The sequence below is a fragment of the Carettochelys insculpta genome, chromosome 3 (assembly GCF_033958435.1).
Source record: "Carettochelys insculpta isolate YL-2023 chromosome 3, ASM3395843v1, whole genome shotgun sequence".
In the NCBI taxonomy this organism is placed as follows: domain Eukaryota; kingdom Metazoa; phylum Chordata; order Testudines; family Carettochelyidae; genus Carettochelys; species Carettochelys insculpta.
In genome coordinates this window covers 159,551,576-159,570,582 of record NC_134139.1, presented here as the reverse complement: position 1 = coordinate 159,570,582, position 19,007 = coordinate 159,551,576, and positions in this window count along the sequence as shown.

The following is a 19,007-nucleotide window of genomic DNA, read 5'->3' as shown; positions in this document are numbered from 1 at the left end:
GCATGCGGGCGGCTGCGGCACTTCGAAATTGACGTGCCTCGCCGCTGGGCGGCTTGTCCCGACAGGGCTCCTTTTTGAAAGGACCCCGCCTACTTCGAAGTCCCCTTATTCCCATGGGATAATAAGGGGACTTCGAAGTAGGCAGGGTCCTTTCAAAAAGGAGCCCCGTCAGGACGAGCCGCGCGGCGGCGAGGCGCATCAATTTCGAAGTGCCGCAGCCGCCCGCATGCTAATGAAGCGCTGAATATGCATTTCAGTGCTTCATTAGTAAACTTCAAAATGGCCATTTGCGTGGCCATTTCAAAGTTTGGGGCTAGTGTAGACACGGCCATGCATAGACAAAGAATATGGTAGAATAGCTCCCTTTGTTTTACATCCCATTCTGATTCTCATATTTCAATTTCTGTATTATATATCTAAGATAACTTAAATCTGATCAATGGCTTCAATAACGTAAAATTAGTCTTGAAACTGTCTTGGTGCAAATTCCAAGGCAGGATAGTTAAGACCAACTATAAAGATAATTTGAGTATATTTTAATTTCTTAAATACTTGTCACATTGCTGAACAGTAGCACCCAATGATACTTACCTTGGTAAGTTAAATATGAGTGTGACAATATCATGGCATTAGTGAGCTACTTTACATGTTAATAGCACATACAATGTGTACTGGATTGTTTTAGTGTAGTTATAAAACCTGTGTTTTAATAGAAATTGGGCTTCAAGTTTCACAGACTACTGCTCAATGCAGACCACTCAGGCTGTGACTTTGGGAAGTTTCCTGGAAGAAAATCTCTCAACCTTTCCAGACTACTGTGCCCCTTTTAGGAGTCTCATTTGTCTTGTGTGCCCCCAAGTTACACTTTTCTTAAAAACTACTTGCTTAAAAAACAGACATAAACATGCAAATGTGCCACAGCACATTAGTACTGACAAATTACTTGTTTCTTATTCTTACGATATAATTATAAAACACCTTTTCTGGCATATAAATATTGTACTTACATTTCTTTATATAGAGCAGTATAAACATCTCCACAGATGTGGCATGTTGGAGCTGACTGGCCATGTCTACACTATCCCAAAACTAATGGGATAACTATCAGCAGATAGGAATAAGGGGATTTGGAAGTTTTTGGGGTCCTTTTGAAAAGGACCCCCCTCTGGACAAGCTGTGTGGCGGCGAGCCGTGGCAATTTCGAAGTGCCATGGCCACCGGCATTCTAATGAGTCGCTTAATACGTATTTCAGCACTTCATTAGTAAACTTCGAAGTGGCCATTTGCACAGTTTGGTCTGCATTGAGTAGCAGTCTGTGAAATTTGAAGCCCAATTTCTATTAAAACACAGGTTTTATAACTACAGTAAAATAATCCAGTACACATTGTATGTGTTAGTAACTTGGAAAGTAGTTCACTAATGCCATGATATTGTCACACTCATATTGTGAGCGTGCATTTGCATTGGCCATTTTGAAGTTTTGAGTTAGTGTAGACATAGCCACTGAGTCCAAAATAGCAGAGCAACCTGTGTTGCCCAGGCTGGGATTTGTCTACCTCATGACATCCATTTATGCAGTAATGCAACTTCTGTTCACATCCATAGAAGTTAAGTGTAGATATTGTGACCCAATTTTTCAAATCTCTTGGCTCTCTATTACACATGGTGGTGCACCGTTCTCAAGTGATGTTCCACATGCTAGAGCAGACAAGGGTGTCCCTGAGGGCAGACTAAGGGAGTTGATGGTGCACATCCATGAACACAGTTTCTATATCAGTGAGGTAGCTGTGTTAGTTTGTGTCTTCAAGAACAACAAGAAGTCCTGTGGCACCTTATAGACTAACAGCTGGGCTACCACAACATGGAGGATCCTTGAAATAGAGTTGGGCAAAATTTTACAGACAAAACTTTTTTCAGGAATGGGGGTGATTTGCCAACAACGAAAAGGTTCATGAATTCATGCCAATGTTGCCAAATTGTTTCAGCTAGCAAAAAAAATATGAAATCACTTTGGTTCAAAAATTTCCTTTAATTATATTATAAAGAAATTTAAAAAAATAAATGGTCAAAACAAAAATGAAACCTCTGTGGATTCAATTTTTTTTCACTTTTTGTTTAAGCAAAGTTTGAAAATTTTCATTTTTGGTTTTACCTATAAATATTTTTAATTTTTTTTACAAAATTGCCCATGAACAAAAAATCTCACTATTAACCTCTTCTTTGTACCTTGTTCCAAACCTTTAGCACCCCTTAGTTTATCCAAAGAAAAGTCTCATTCTTGCTCCAACAGAGGAATTCAATGCACCTGCATTAGGAATACCTAGAAGTACTTTACAGAATCAAAAGATGAACAGTCTACATGAAATGTTTGTACAATGAAGAAAGGAGGAGGCATAGGTCAGATAAAGTCAAGGTTAGCAGAAGAAGATGAGGGGGGAAGAGACACAGAAGGCTGTTTTCAGTGTTAGCAACAGCCTGGAAGATTATGACTCTAATACTAAATTGTGAGTTTGTAGGAAGGAGAAGAGGTTGGCAGTAGATGAATCCCATCAGGGTGGTTGGTACAAGTTCACAAAGACTTTTGAACAAGAAAAGACGTTTTTGACTAGATCTTGAAATAAATGAGTAGCCGTTTGGGCCATTTTCAGAAGTGTTATGCAACACTCAACCTGTGCCCTAATATCTATAACCAGCACTTGCAGAGGCTCAAGAAGGAGCTGCAATGTGACAAAGCATAAAGTGAGATATTAATGGAATATGTCAAGCATTAACATTAGACAGAAAAGAATTGGGAAAAGCAAAGATCATTGTCAAGGTTAAGGACAGTGGAGCTAAAGGCAAGGTCTGAATCAGGACGGAGGACAGTTTTAATGGTGGTATGGTTGAAAAATGAGATCAAGAGGAAATGGGAAGTCAGTAAGAATGAAAGGTACATATTTTAAGGGACTAGATGAGATCAGGAAGATCCTTGAGGGAGTAAAAAACAGGGAGATTCATGAACTCAGGCCCGGGAAGGACTGAAATGTTTGATGTTCCTATGAAATAAGGCAAATTTAATTAAAGAAAGAGGTGAAAATTACACACAACAATAACTGGAGTGAATCAGAGAAGAAAATGGGAAAGAGTTAATGATCCTGGAACAGGGAAATGGATTGCCAGAATCTTTGGGAATGGTATAAAAAAATAGAATTTACCTCTCCATATTTCTTTTATGATCAGAAAATACCCCACAGGCTTTCTAAAAAGCATCACGCACATTCCACTTCAGCCTTTTTAATTTCCCGTTGCATCATCATCTGTAATTTTTCCCTCTGAGTTTCTTATGCTATCATCTCTTCTATCTTTCAGCTCTTGTACTTCATGTTCTATCTTCCTTTGCCTTATTTTCTCATCATGAGATTTCTTTTTTCCCCCTCATTTAAATATCTTGATTCCTTTCTTCAGCTAGTCAAATGCAGGCATCAAGTGTGACTGCATTTTAATATGCAGCGTTAAATATTTATTTCCCAATCAACTTATATAACAATAGTCACCTTAATACCATTAGTCAGCTCTCTTGTTTCTTTACAGATATTCAGCTGGAGAAAACCCTGGAGATGTCTGCTGTTTTCCTGACCTGCTGATTCACTTTCCTCTAATAACTAGCCATGCATCAGGTGGACAAAGGAAGTGGCTGGCATACAGATTGTGCTCCATACACCTATTTTATATTAAACACTGCATGAAGCCTCCGACGAAGGAGGGCAGCCAGGGCTTCAGGGGAGGGGAAGGCTCAAGCCTCAGGTGCAGCAAGGGGCAGGAGGGTAGCAGGGGGGCAGTGGGAGGAGGGACAGTGGGGGGCTGTGGAGGTAGTAGGAGGAGGGGAGATGGGGGTCAAAGGGGGGCAGAAGCAGGGAAGGGGGGATTAGGGCCCCAGCCAAGACCTGTGTTCCAGTCCCCTAGCCCCCGCAGCCACTTTCCCCCAGGCTGGCCCAAGGGATGCCGGTGTATTGCAGGCCCATGGCCCTGGCACAGTGGCCTGGGAATCCCCTCATCTTGGAGATGCTTCCACCTGTGAAGAGCCCTGCCCAGGAATGGGGCACCAGGCGAGAAGAGTGCGGTCAGGCACAGAAGGTGGGTGTGGCTGTGCACCCTGGATTGCCCCCTGCATGGACCTGCCTGTGCAGGGGCTCCTGGGGAAGGGTGTGAGTGGTGCCCTGCAGCCCCAGGGCACACTCTGGTGTGGGACATTTGTGGGGGCAATGTATGGTGCCTGCAGGGGTCCCCACTGGGGGATGCACCATGCCGCACACTTACCTGGGGTGACCTCATATGGGTCCACTGATGCCCAGATGGAGGTCACTTGGCTGCTTGACCCTGAGGCCACAGCTATGACCAGGGACCCCTCAGGGGAGGAGTCGTCTCAGGGTCACTGGGGCTGGCTGGTGGGCTCACTCTTCTCCCCAGCATTTTCGGAGGAGCCCTCTTCCTCCCCCTCTCATGTGGCAGGGGAGTCCGTGGCCTCCATGTCCATGAGGTGGTGGGGTGGGGAGGTATCTTTCCTCACAAGGGTGTCCCAGAGCTCCCCGTAGTAGGAACACCTGATGTAATTCTTTTCTCGTGCCCTGGACCTGGTCTGCGGTGTGGGCAGGATGGCCATGGGTGGCCAGGCTGTGGCTAGGCGGGGGTGTTTCTTTGGTGCCCTGACATGTTCCTTAGCATGTCTTCTTCACACCAGAGTGTGAGCAGGTCATGAAGCTCTGGCTCCATCCATTCTGGGGTCCTTCTTTTCTGGGGCTGCTCCCCTTCTGGGCTGCTGTCATCCAACTCAACAGGACTGCCCAGTGGGGGGAGGGAATGGGGGAGCTGGCTGCCGACCATCTGGCTGCTGGGGTTGCAGTACGCTGGGTGCTGCAGCCCAGCATATGCTGCCAGCACCCACAACCCCTGCCTCCTGCTCCAGGGTTTCTAGGTCCTTGCAGCTTAACTGCTGCTGGAGCCAGGCACCACAGAGCTCGATAGACTGTCTTCTGGAAGAAGTTGTCCCCAACCACCCAGACATGCTTTCTTCTGGAAGAGCTTTCCAGAAGAAGGCACTATTCCTCTTACAGAACTGGCGTTAGGGATCTCGAAGAAGTGGTGTGTTCTTCTGGATTCCTTCTGGAAGAGCGTACAGACATGTGGATGCTCCCCAGATCTTCTGGAAAAGCAGATGTTCTCACAGAAGATCTGACACATGAGCTGTGTCTACACGTGCACGCTACTTCGAAGTAGCAGCACTAACTTCGAAATAGCGCCCGTCGCGGCTACACACGTCGGGCGCTATTTCGAAGTTAACTTCGACGTTAGGTGGCGAGACGTCGAAGTCGCTAACCTCATGAGGGGATCGGAATAGTGCCCTACTTCGACGTTCAATGTCGAAGTAGGGACTGTGTAGACGATCCGCGTCCTGCAACTTCGAAATTGTGGGGTGCTCCATGGCAGCCATCAGCTGAGGGGTTGAGAGACGCTGTCTCTCCAGCCCGTGCGAGGCTCTATGGTCACCGTGTGCAGCAGCCCTTAGCCCAGGGCTTCTGGCTGCTGCTGCTGCAGCGGGGGATTCATGCTGCATGCACAGGGTCTGCAACTAGTTGTCGGCTCTGCGTATCTTGTGCTGTTTAGTACAAGTGTGTCTGGGAGGGGCCCTTTAAGGGAGCAGCTGGCTGTTGAGTCCGCCCTGTGAACATGTCTGCAGCTGTGCCTGGCACCCTTATTTCGATGTGTGCTACTGTGGCGTGTAGACGTTCCCTCGCTGCGCCTATTTCGATGTGGTGCTGCACAACGTCGATGTTGAACATCGACGTTGCCAGCCCTGGAGGACGTGTAGACGTTATTAATCGAAATAGCCTATTTTGATGTTGCCACATCGAAATAGGCTACTTCGATGTAGGCTTCACGTGTAGACATAGCCATGTAGACACAGCCATTGATTTTAAGGGGAATACAGTTAGGCCAATGTTCAGAGTATTGAAAGTCCATGCCATCCCACAAACACACATGCACATAGTGTTGTATTTCTTTGTTCAACATCTTTATTATTTGTATTTGTTCAACATCTTTATTAATGACTTGTGTGAGGGACTGGACTGCACCCTCAGCAAGTTTGCGGATGACACAAAACCAGGGGAACAGGTAGATATTTTGGAGGATAGAGAGAGAATCCAGAGTAACATGGATAAATTGGAGAACTGGGCCAAAAGAAATTTGATGCTGTTCAACAAGGAGAAATGTAGAGTCCTGCACCTGAGGCAGAAGAATCCCAAGCACTGCTAGCGGCTGGGGACAGACTGGCTTGGCAGCAGTACAATGGAAAGTGACCTAGGGGTTATGGTGGACAAAAGGCTGGGTATGAGTAAACAGTGTGCCCTTGTAGCCAAGAAGGCTAACAGCACACTAGGGTGCCTTAGGAGGAGCATTTTGAGCAGATCCAGAGAAGTAGTTGTCCCCCTCTATTCAGCACTAGTGAGGCCACATCTGGAATATTGTTCCCAGTTTTGGGCTCCCCAGTATTAAAAGGATGTGGATGTGCTAAAGCAGGTTCAGCAGAGAGCATCAAAAATGATTAAGGGGCTGGAGCACAAGACCTATGAGGATAAGATGAGGGATTTGGGCTTGTTTAGTTTACAGAAGAGAAGACTAAGGGGTGATTTAATAGCAGCCTTCAGCTTCCTGAAGGGCAGCTCTAAAGAGGAGGGTGAGAAATTGTTCTCAGTGGTGCTAGATGGCAGAACAAGGAGTAATGGTCGGAAGTTGAAGAGGGAGAGGTGCAGATTAGATATTACGAAAAACTGCTTCACCAGGAGGGTGGTGAAGCATTGGAATGCGTTGCCTAGCGAGGTGGTGGATTCTCCATCCTTTCGGGTTTTTAAATCCTGGCTTGACAAGGTCCTGGCTGGGATGATTTATGTGGGGTTGATCCTGCTTGAAGCAGGCGGCTGGATTAGATGACTTCCTGAGGTCCCTTCCAGCCCTATGATTCCATGATTTTATGATCTCAGCATCTCACAGTCTTTAGTGTATTTTTTATCCTCACAAAGCTCGTTTGATGAAGATGTGCAATTTTACCAACTGTGTACATGGGGAACTAAGACACTGGATAGTAAGACATGTTAAGACATTGGAGAGTGACTTCCCTAAGGTCACATTAAGTCTTTAGTGCAGCACAGTTCTCCCAAGTTCCAGGCTAGAGCCCTAATCACCAAATCATCTTTTCTCCCTATTTACTTAATACTAATTGGAAATGGGTGAACTTTGCAATATTCAGATCATGTATTCTACAGAATTAGATCCTACAGGGTCCAATTACAGAAAACATCTCCACAAGGCTACAGCTACAATGTAGCTATAATTCAAAATAACTTATGCAATGCAAATTGCATCAGTTATTTTGAGTTAATTTATTTCAAACTTGGTGCCATCCAAACAGCACCAAATTTTGAAATAAGTGACCATTTTAAAGTTTCCACTCCCCCCATCATGCCAAGGGGTAGCAGAAACAGAATACCATGCTTCAAACAGCACTGTTAGTTTGCGTGCAGTGTTTAGCCATGGTGTTGCTATTGGTATGTATCCTGAAATAGCAACCACAATGTAGCCATAGCCTAATGTAGTAAAAAGTGCATGTATCCCATTAATTGCTTTTCTGCAAAAGTTTTTTTGATAGTTTGACCAAGCGCTTAGCATTTATTGAGGAAGTATAAATGGGCTGCGGCTGATACTGTCCTGTCAATAACTGCTGGCTGTTACATTGCTTTCAAGAGGGAGTAGAAAAGGAAACAATGAATGAGCTGAGGCATGGTGAGTCTTTCTCCAACATTCCAGCTTGTGTTCCAGGACTCTGTGAAGGGCTTTCTAGCTCTTCCTGTGACAGCAATACAATAGGCAACGTTTTAATGATGGAGCTGAATTAGACAAACAGTGTCTATGAGAAAAGAACTGTGCAGAAAAAGCTAAATAGAAAGTCAGCTAAAATTATATTTAACCATATGAGGGAAGGTGTATGCCTACCATAGATTAGAGGCAGGCAAACCATTTGCAACAAACTACATATTCAGTAAACCAGTTGTTGCCAAATAGATTGTTTAGTGCAGAGTTTCCCAAACTGTGTTTTGTGGAACACTGGTGTTCTGCACAAAGGGACTAAGAGTATCATGAAAAAAAATTGATCCTAGCGACATTTTTCATTCTAAAATGTTATATAAGACATTATATGTGCATCAAAATACTAATGCATTTGAATAGTATTTAGATTGTAGGTATATTAATATTTATATAGCATTCATAATAGTATAGCTGGTATGAGACCTGTGTCAAAACAGAGATGCAAAAACAGAGATGCAAAAACACTCTTCCCTATAAGAAACCTATCAAATGCTACTTATTTTTTTATTTTGCAAAAGTCTTCTGTGAAAATAACCAATTTATAAAAACACAAAATTTAAAAATATTTTCCATGACTAATTTTTTCCATTTCTTTTTCATAAAATTGTTTAAGCTTTAACAGACAGTCCTTTTCTGAACAATATTATCCTTTCAATTTTTGTACTGAAGAATGACACCAACCCTCTTTTGGTGGTTATATGATATTTTGTTTTGGATTTCTACTTAATTTTTAATTTTTATACCTAATTATAGGGTTGCTAACTATCATTCTATTGGAAAGACATTAGTTGCTCACACAGATGATTTTCTCTTATTACTTTTTGTTCTTTGTCAAATAAAAACCATCTAAATAAACCTAACTCTTAAATCTACATTTGAAACATTATGGCTACGTCTACACGTGAAGCCAACATCGAAATAGCTTATTTCGATGTAGCAACATCAAAATAGGCTATTTCGATGAATAACGTCTACACGTCCTCCAGGGCTGGCAACGTCGATGTTCAACTTCGACGTTGCACGGCACCACATCGAAATAGGCGCTGCGAGGGTACGTCTACACGCCAAAGTAGCACACATCGAAATAAGGGTGCCAGGCACAGCTGCAGACAGGGTCACAGGGCGGACTCAACAGCAAGCCGCTCCCTTAAAGGGCCCCTCCCAGACACAGTTGCACTAAACAACACAAGACACACAGAGCTGACAACTGGTTGCAGACCCTGTGCCTGCAGCATGGATCCCCAGCTGCCGCAGCAGCAGCCAGAAGCCCTGGGCTAAGGGCTGCTGCCCACGGTGACCATAGAGCCCCGCAGGGGCTGGAGAGAGAGCATCTCTCAACCCCCCAGCTGATGGCTGCCATGGAGGACCCGGCAATTTCGACGTTGCGGGACGCGGATCGTCTACACGGTCCCTACTTCGACGTTGAACGTCGAAGTAGGGCGCTATTCCGATCCCCTCATGAGGTTAGCGACTTCGACGTCTCACCGCCTAACGTCGAAGTTAACTTCGAAATAGCGCCCGACGCGTGTAGCTGCGACGGGCGCTATTTCGAAGTTAGTGCCGCTACTTCGAAGTAGCGTGCACGTGTAGACACAGCTAATGTGTGGCAAGTTTTCAGTACAGTAAGGTTGTGACATTCGCAACTTTAACATTTGCAAATTCAATTATTCGCGAGCAGGGGGATCACCTGGACTCGCCATGGCAGCAACAGTTGGAGCCGAGCTGCTCCTTCGATCACCATTTTTGGAGCCATCTTCATGTAAGACAAGACCTCATGGAGCTGGAATGCTGTCTGGCAGGACGCTGAGGGTTACACACTAGCTGCTAGGGACACTCGAATTCAGGAATGTTGCAGACACTGTAAACCCTCAAGATGTGTGCATGCACATATCTGTGGCAGAAGCTCCAGCCCCAGCCCCTGACAAGCACAGTGCCACCCTGGGGACAGGGGTGACCGAGATGGGGAAGGCTGCCTCAGCACTCAGGCTCCCTGCAGAGTGGCCCAATACGTCTGAGGCACCCACCCCACTTCTGCTCATGCTCCAAAGCCCTGGGAAGTTCTAGCTAGCATGTGCTGGGTGCTCACACGTGCATTGGGCTGGAGAAGCCGCTGCCCTCTGCCTCGCTCGTGAACTCACTCAGTCACAGTCAGCAGGTGTGCTTAAGCCCTTGGGTGCTGTTGGAACTAGGTGATCCCCCTGTCAAGGGGCAGGGAAAGAGCAGCTCAGCTCCAGCTGCTGCTGCTGTGGCAGGGCCAGGAGTGACTCAGTGGTCAAGATTCCTGTCTCCCCCATGGGGTAAAATGTTATTTGTGAAATTCAGCATTTGTGAGCATTCTCAACACGGAACACTCACAAATGTTGAGACCCTACCCTATGAACCTCCCTGACCCCCCAGCGTGCTCACTCCACTTCCTGGGATCAGCATAGTTGTAGTCTGTCAATATATTCTAAACCCAAAATGTTCCATGGACAAATTAGTTTGGGAAATGCTGGTTGAGAGTTACAAACTAAATTACAAGGTAGCTAGGTATTGTTAAACATTCAGCTGGAGGATCTATATTACAGGTAGCTGGACATTCACCTGGAGCTCAAAGCAACATTTCAAAAACAGGTCTACTTTTCTCAAAACTGATCTACTAAATATAATAGAAACAGAACATCCAACATGAAAAAGCTCATTGTGAACTTCATTAACACAATACCATTGATAGGTTGAAAGTCTAGTGATTCCAGGAAAGGAATGGAAATTTAAACCTGTTGTGAAGAGTTTACTTTACTTGGTTCAAAATGGCTTATGAATATGCAGTGCACATGTTGACAATGAACTGTGATCTTAGGAGAGAAATGCACCAGGACTAAAACATGTGAATGGACAAAGAATTATTTCCATGTCCTAAGTATATGGAAATTCCAGTTTCCCCTAGCACAGAACCTGGTGGTAACAATAAAGAAAATTTGCTTACTAACCTGTGGGCACTGTTTCTTCATCCAAGGGAATAGTGCCAGTGTTTCTGCATGGATCTGAAAGTCAGATTTCTACTTAAAATAGAATCCAGAATAAAGGATGTGTTCACAGACTGGAAAATACTGCTTAGTTCCCATGAAAATGTGCTTTGGAATAGCTAGTTTTATTAGAATGTATTCCACAGCCAGGGAACAGAGTAATCCCTTGATTGTGTTTACAAGATGAGTATCTATGTTGACGGGATAGACAACCTTTAAATAATTTCTGTATTTGTATTGCAGTAGTGCCTAAAGGACCTATTATGTTAGATGCTGAAGAGAGATATAACAGTCTCTGAACTGAGTTAGATTCAACCTGAGTTTTTAATTTGAAGGGATCAAGTATCTCATATGGATACATGTGTGTTTGTATGTAAGAATGTGTGTGTGTGCACACATGTGAGATATATATCAACATTTTTAAATGTGATTTCTTAAAGTTAGCCTCCTAAATTTGCATTTAGGCCTCTAAATAATGATGGTTTACTACACCAATACCTCAGAAGGGCACAACAGAGAAGGCAGGTCAGCTGTTAAAAGATTACAAAAATCAGGATGGGTTCTAGGGGAGACAAGCTGTCTAGAAGGATGCCAGAGGATCCAGAGTTGTGCAAACAATACTAGCCCAGGGCTACTCAATCCTCAGTCAAGGATTTGAGCTGAAGATCAAAACTGCCACAAAACCATAGGTTCTTGAGCTAGGTCTTGGGTGGGGGAGGGTGCTGTAATACTCCCAATGGTTGCAGTTTGGTTGACTGGCTCTCAGAACCCCCAAAGTACAAATTATTCCAGCACCACACATACAACTCAGATTTCAGGTGACTCTGTGGTGGTTGTTACTTAGGATCCCGATGAGTTTTCCAAAGAGCAATACTTGGTTGTATCTGGGAACCTGTGACCTGACTTTTATTGTCATAGCAGTTCAGGCTTAATGTGAAAATGCGGTGTGAAATAGAATTTTGACTTGGATGAAATTCTGTAATGCAAAATCAAAATTTATTCTGGAGATGGCCCAGAGAAGATAAGCAAGCAACTGATGCCTTAAACTCTAAAGTGTGAAAGCTTGTCGCTAAAAAATGGCCCAGAATCTTAAAAGACCCTGGAGTTTAGGGATAGTATTTCTACAGAAACAGTTTCCTTAGTACTAGTTATAAAACTAGAAACCATACTATCAACTGTGAAACCATATAATTAGTTTCTTTATGGACCTGAAATTTTTGCTAGATAAAATAAAAAACTGTCACCAAACACAGAGGCCATTATGAATATGACAGGTCATTTACAGAAAAATGTTGCGCGGAAGTAACATCTGATAATTTGTTGGAAACATTAGCATATAGATGGCTCTTGGAAGTGTGAAATATTATCAGAAGAATTCTAATCTAAATTGCTGCAATATCAAAATAGGATTTTGTATTTTGTTACCATAATGTTAGTAGCAGTTCAGACTTAAACAATTTACAGATATAACACTTACTTGTGAACAGAGCCGTGCATTGCTCCTTCTTGTTAAAATACTGAGAGCTGTTGAGTAGAGACCATAGATTACTCTTATTGTCTAAAGAGCTGTAATTAAGTGTTCAAGGGTGACTAGTAATCCTGGGCAAAACCCTCGGAATTTTATGCTGCACACAATTTTTACTGCAGTAGTGATTTTTCTCCATGCCATTTGGCTAAACTTTGTAAAATAGCTTTGCAGAAATAGACAAGCAGGAGACAAGATGAGCTTTGCCTAAACTGAACAGATCTCCCTCCCCTCTTACTGTATGCCTCCCATAGTCTTTCACTGTGTATTGCAGAAAGAAAAAGAAATTGAATATTGATCTATAACGCTCTTCTCTGTAGTATCTGGCCGCTAAGATGAAAAATAAAGGGTAAAAGGTAATTGTTTGTAAAGCCAATGTCTAAAGGATGAAAAAGGAAACAGAACAAATTACACCTCAAGTGGAGTAAATAGTTGTGGATTAAGGCAGGATTTATGGATTTGCAAATCCAGTCCCTTAGCTGGAAGAAAGCCTGTTGACCTAGATTTTGGATCTAAGGAGGCATCAACCTGCAGAGAGCACTGGAGTTCATCACTAGGGACTGGAATAAAGAGATAACAGTAGCAGGACAGAATGTCAGGAGCGCTTTTGCCTGTTTTTCAGGAGCAGGCTTTGGTGAGAGCACCAACATGACTGGAACACATTTATCAGAGGCTATGACTTTACTGAAGGAATGTTGCAGATAGTTATGAGCTAACAAATTCTGATCTGGATACAAGTTTGATTTTAAATACCCCTCAGCTTGTCCCTCACCATAGTGTGCAGGGGTTCTTAAGTCTACTTTAGTTAGCTATAGAAACAGGAGTCCAGCTGCAAAATCTGCATCTGAATTTCAGTCTTCCCTCATGTTTGGTGGTTTAGGGTCAAGCTCATGTCTACTGTGTAACCAAATTGTCTATCAGATGTGCACTTGAATATGGAAGAAATACTCTGCAGAGTTCATTAACTTAGACTACAGACTCTTTAAGGCAGGGTCTCTCTTTTTATTATATGTGTGTAGAGGCCTTTACGTGCCACCAAAATACAAACAGTAAATCCATATTTTTCTGACTTGCTTCCTGCCTTCCACATGCTAAATTAAATAAATGATTGGTAGTGGATTTGCAGATCTTTTCCATTGGCAATAGTTAATGACTGAGAATCAGAGACAGAACTATATGTCAGCTAGTGTGCGGCACACCACTTATCATATAGATGGACCAACGCATGGATAGAATTCTCTAACAACTGGTGAACAACTGGATCTAAATAAATACTGTAATAGCAATGTAATTCATTACTTATATGTGCATAACTACTGAGTTGGATGTCTTATCCTTTAAACCTCAGCAAGAGATAGTCAGATTTGTTGCCCACAAATCTGTGTCTATTGGGAAGCATGAAACATGAAAAATCCCACAGTACCATAAATGTGCTGGAGAAGATGTCCATCAAGACTGCTAAATAATGACTTCCTTCTTCCCTTTCCCCCAGGACTATCTCCCCTAATTGGAATGGAGATGCAGGGAGAAGAATGCAAGCAAACACAAAAACATAGGAAATAATCTGTCAATTGTATATGAAGTCAAGGGGCTCCTAATCTGTCCTTTTGCAACCCTGCATATCTGATAAAAGCTGCAGATTTTTAAAAAGCCTGTATTTTCCCTTACTGATTTAGGCAGAATTCTGACTACAATGGTGATTGTCAGCAACGAAACCAAGTAAGGAACAAGTGAAGGGACAGAAAGTAACAGTATGGACAGCAAAGAGAAAATAAAAATATTGACTGGAGTAGCAGGTACCAGTTATAGTAGTGAGAGGACTATATCCAATCCAGCTACAAAACTGAGATCCAAGGGAAATAACGAAGATGCTTGTACATAAATGCAAGGAATCTAGCAACAGAATGGAGGAATTGGAACTACTATATGGGAGATCATAAGAACATAAGAATGTCCATAGTGGGTCAGAGAAAACATCCATCCAGCCCAGTATCCTGTCTGCCAACAGTGGCCAATGCCAGGTGCCTCAGACGGAGTGGATCGAACAGGTAACGATCAAGTGATCTCTCTCCTGCCATCCATTTCCAGCTTCTGACAAACAGATGTTAGGGACACCATTCCTTACCCATCCTGGCTAATATCCATTATTGAACCCAAACTCCATGAACTCATCTAGCTCTTTTTAAAACCCTGTTATAGTCCTAGCCTTCACAGCCTGCTCTGGCAGGGAGGGCCACAGAAGAATTTTTTATTTGTTTTATACCTGCTGCCCATTAATTTCACTTAGTGTTCTCTAGTTCTGAAGTTATGGAAACAAGTAAATAATTTTCGCTTGTTCACTTTATCCAAACCACTCATAATTTTATATACGTCTATCAAATCCTACCTTAGTCTCCTCTTTTCTAACATGAAAAGTCCTAGTCTCTTTAATCTTTCTTCATATGGGACCCATTCCAAACCCCTAATCATTTTAGTTGCTCTGTATCAATCACCTGACCTCGCCTTTATTTAGCACCCATCCCTCAGTCTTTGTGTCCTCTGTGAACTTTGTCAGTGCTTATGTTATGTTTCCTTCTAGGACAACATGTTAATTGCATCAGGATCAAGAACCTATCCCTATAAGACCCAATGGAAACAGACCCACTCAATGACATTTGTACATTTCTATGTGTCATCTTGCTTTTTTTCCATTAATATGTTAAGTTTGCATCAGTTTTAGTTTTGGTAATGAAAATGTCATGTAGTACCAATTAAACTGCCTTATAGAAGTATAATTATATTACTTCAGAAGGATTGTCTTTACAAACCAAACATAATTTGCAGCAGGGAACTTGGAAATGGCCGAGGTGTTTAATGACTTTGTTTCGGTCTTCACCAAGAAGTCTGATGATGGAGTGCCTAACATAGTGAATGCTAGTGGGAAGGGGGAAGGTTTAGAAGATAAATAAAAAAGAACAAGTTAAAAATTACTTAGAGAAGTTAGATGTCTGCAAGTCATTAGGGCCTAATGAAATGCATCCTAGAATACTAAAGGCGTTGATAGAGGAGGTATCTGAGCCTTTAGCTATCATCTTTGAAAAGTCATGGAAGTAAGGAGTGATTCCAGAAGACTGGAAAAGGGCAAACATAGCGTCCATCTACAAAAAGGGAAATAAGAACAACCCAGGAACTACAAATCAGTCTGTTTAACTTCTGTGCCAGGAAAGTAATTAAAGAATTCATCTGCAAACATCTGGAAGAAAATAAGGTGATAGGTACCAGCCGGTATGTTTTTGTAAATAACAAATCATTGCAAACCAATCTGATAGCTTTCTTTGATAGGATAAGAAGTCTTGTGGATAAGGGAGAAGTGGTGGATATGGTATACTTAGACTTTAGTAAGACATTTGGTATGGTCTCGCATGAACTTCTTATCAATTAACTAAGCATATACAACTTAGAGGGGGCTACTATAAGGTGGATGTATAACTGGTTGGATAACTGTTCTCTTAGAGAAATTATTAATGGTTCACAACATAGGAAGGGCATAACAAGTGGGATTCCTCAGAGTTCTGTTTTGGGACTGGTTCTGTTCAACACCTTCATCATTGATTTAGATAATGGAAAAGAGAGTATGATTATTAAGTTTGCAGATGATATCAAGCTCCGAGGGGTTACAACTGCTTTAGAGGATAGGGTCATAACTCAAAATTATCTGGACAAACTGGAAAAGTGGTCTGAAGTACATAGGATGAAGTTTAATAAGGACAAGTGCAAAGTACTCCACTTAGGAAGGCATAATGAACTTCATACATACAGAATGGAAGCGACTGTCTAGGAAGGAGTACTGTGAAAAAGGATTTAGGGGTCATAGTGGACCACAAGCTAAATATGAGTCAACAGTGTGACGCTGTTGCAAAAGAAAAAAAGCAAACATGATTCTGGGATGTATTAACAGAAGTGTCATGAGCAAGACATGAGAAGTCATTCTTCCACTCTACTCTGCACTGATTAGGCCTCAATTGGAGTATTGTGTCCAGTTCTGGGCACCGCATTTCAAGGAGGATGTGGCAAAATTGGAGAAGGTACAGAGAAGAGCAACAAGAATATTTAAAGTTCTAGAGAACATGAGCTATGAGGTAAGACTGAAAGAACTGAGCTTGTTTAGTTTAGAAAAGAGAAGCCTTAGAGAGGACATGATAGCGGTTTTCAAGTACCTAAAAGAGAGTTATAAGGAGGAGGGAGAAAAATTGTTCTCCTTGGCCTCTGAAGATAGGACAAGGAAAGGAACAATGGGTTTAAACTGAAGAAAGGGATGTTTAGGTTGAACATTAGGCAATATTCCTACCTGTAGGGTGGTTAAACACTGGAATAAATTACCTAGGGAGATTGTTGAATCTCCATCACTGGAGATATTTAAGAGCAGGTTAGATAGACATCTATTGGGGATGCTCTAGATGGTGCTTGGTCCTTCCGTGAGGGGCGGGGACTCACTCGATGACCTCTCGAGGTTCCTTCCAGTTCTAGTGTTCTATGATTCTCTCATTCAGTGATTCTGTAATCTGTTTAAAAAAATCAAGTGAGTTTTACAGGATTTGTTTTCCATAAATCCATGTTGATTTGTATTATTATGGTATTATTATGCCATATTGTTGGTATTAAGGTATTACATAGCCTTAATTTTTTATTTATTGAATCACATTCAGTTAATTTGCCAAGAATTAATGTCAGGTTGACAGATCTATAATTATCTATAAATATTCAGGTTGAAGTTATCCAGTACATTCACACTTTTTTTAGCTTTCTTTCAGTTCTCTGGAACTTCCCAGTATTCCCAGAGTTACTGAAAATCTACACCTGTTTTCCAGTATACTCTTTAGCCAACTTTTATAAAATTCTTTGCTGTTAAGTATCCAGACCTGCTGATTTTAAGAAGTCTAACTTCAATAACTGCTGTTTACCATCCTCCTAAGTTACTATTGAAATTGAAAGTATTATTCTATGATCTAGGTTCATCATCTGCTATTTCCCAAACACAAAAGATAAATTTTATTAAATACGTCTGCCTTTTTGCATTATTAATGACCCTTTTACTAACTGCATCTACTCAGGAACCAATACCAATGGTAAGATTTTTTTAGTACACTTTAAAAACTCCTCCTTATTGTCCAAAACTCCATTATGATTTCTACTGTTCACTGATATGACAGTATTATGCTATGTTAAAGTTCCCAATAACATACAGGAAATGTTCCAGGGTCTCATGAGCATTAAACTCAGTTTTTCAAAGAGGAGAATAAATTACTGTTGTTCAAACCCAGCGCATTATTCATGAATCTGTGGCTGAAAGTGCTTTTTCTCTTTCATTCTTCCACAAGATCAACCAAATTCTTAATGTACAAGAACAAGAGGGAAGTAAATCCAGCTGAGGATTTTGATATTGAATTTGAAAAGATTACAGTCAAGCAGCATTGAAAAAAAAACTGCATCAAAACTGAAAAATAATGTTATTTGGATGATACAGTCTGAAAAAAACAACCAAATCCCCTTTCATTTCATGAGAATATTAGGAATACTGCCATGATCCACACAGCTGGATAAACCTGCAAACGTTTCTTGATGCTCCTTTCATAGTCCATATCAAATATATCAAATGGATCATATCAGATATGTATCACTGAGCCCTGTAGTGATAGAGAATTAATGATCCCTTTTAATTCTCCAAGAGCTCTGGCTTAGTTTCTATCAGTAGCATATCACTGACTCTATCTTAATACTTTCAGCCTCTTTCACAGGTTGTATATCTTATGCTGAACTATGTACACATTACAGGTTACATTGGTAGCAGTTATGTTGCTCAAAGATGTGAATAAGTTTCACATTAGCAATGTAACTTACACTGTAAGCACATGTGTGGGTAGCACTATGTTAGCATGAGAGCTTCGCCTGCCAACATTGCTGCTGCTACTCATGTAGGCTGCCATAATTAAATTGACAGGACAGCGTCTGCGCTTCGACTGAAATCATCCATTTTAGCAACACCACAGTTGAACAGTTGAATGCCTGTAGCTGTGCTGCTGTAGGCTGTGTAGTGTAGCCACAGATAGCGTAAGAGAAGAAAAGAACTATCATTAATTTAGCACACAAGAATCTGAACTCATAGGCTGTTTCTACAATAGAGAGTTTTGTCAATAAAACTGGTGTTTTGTCAACAAAACCTGGGGACTGTCTGCATTCCCAAGGCAGTCTGTCAACAGCAAAACAACAAAATGAGGTACTTTTATTGACAGAGTTCTACTGCTTCCCCATGAGGCAGAACACCTCTGTCTCAACAGAAAACCAGTCTGAACGTTCTGGAGGGGCCTTCCATCAATAGACTGGGCTTCTGGGACAATCAGAAGCCCTGTCTGCTGTGCTTCCAGTTGGCCATTCTGTTGAGACAGTGTCCGAGCAGTCTGGCCGCTCTCTGTCAACAGAGCATACCACTCTTTTGATCCACTTTGCAGTCTGGGCACAATCTGTCGACAGAAGTTTTGTCGGAAGATATCTTCCGACAATAACTTCTGTCGACAGATTGGTGTAATGTAGATATAGCATT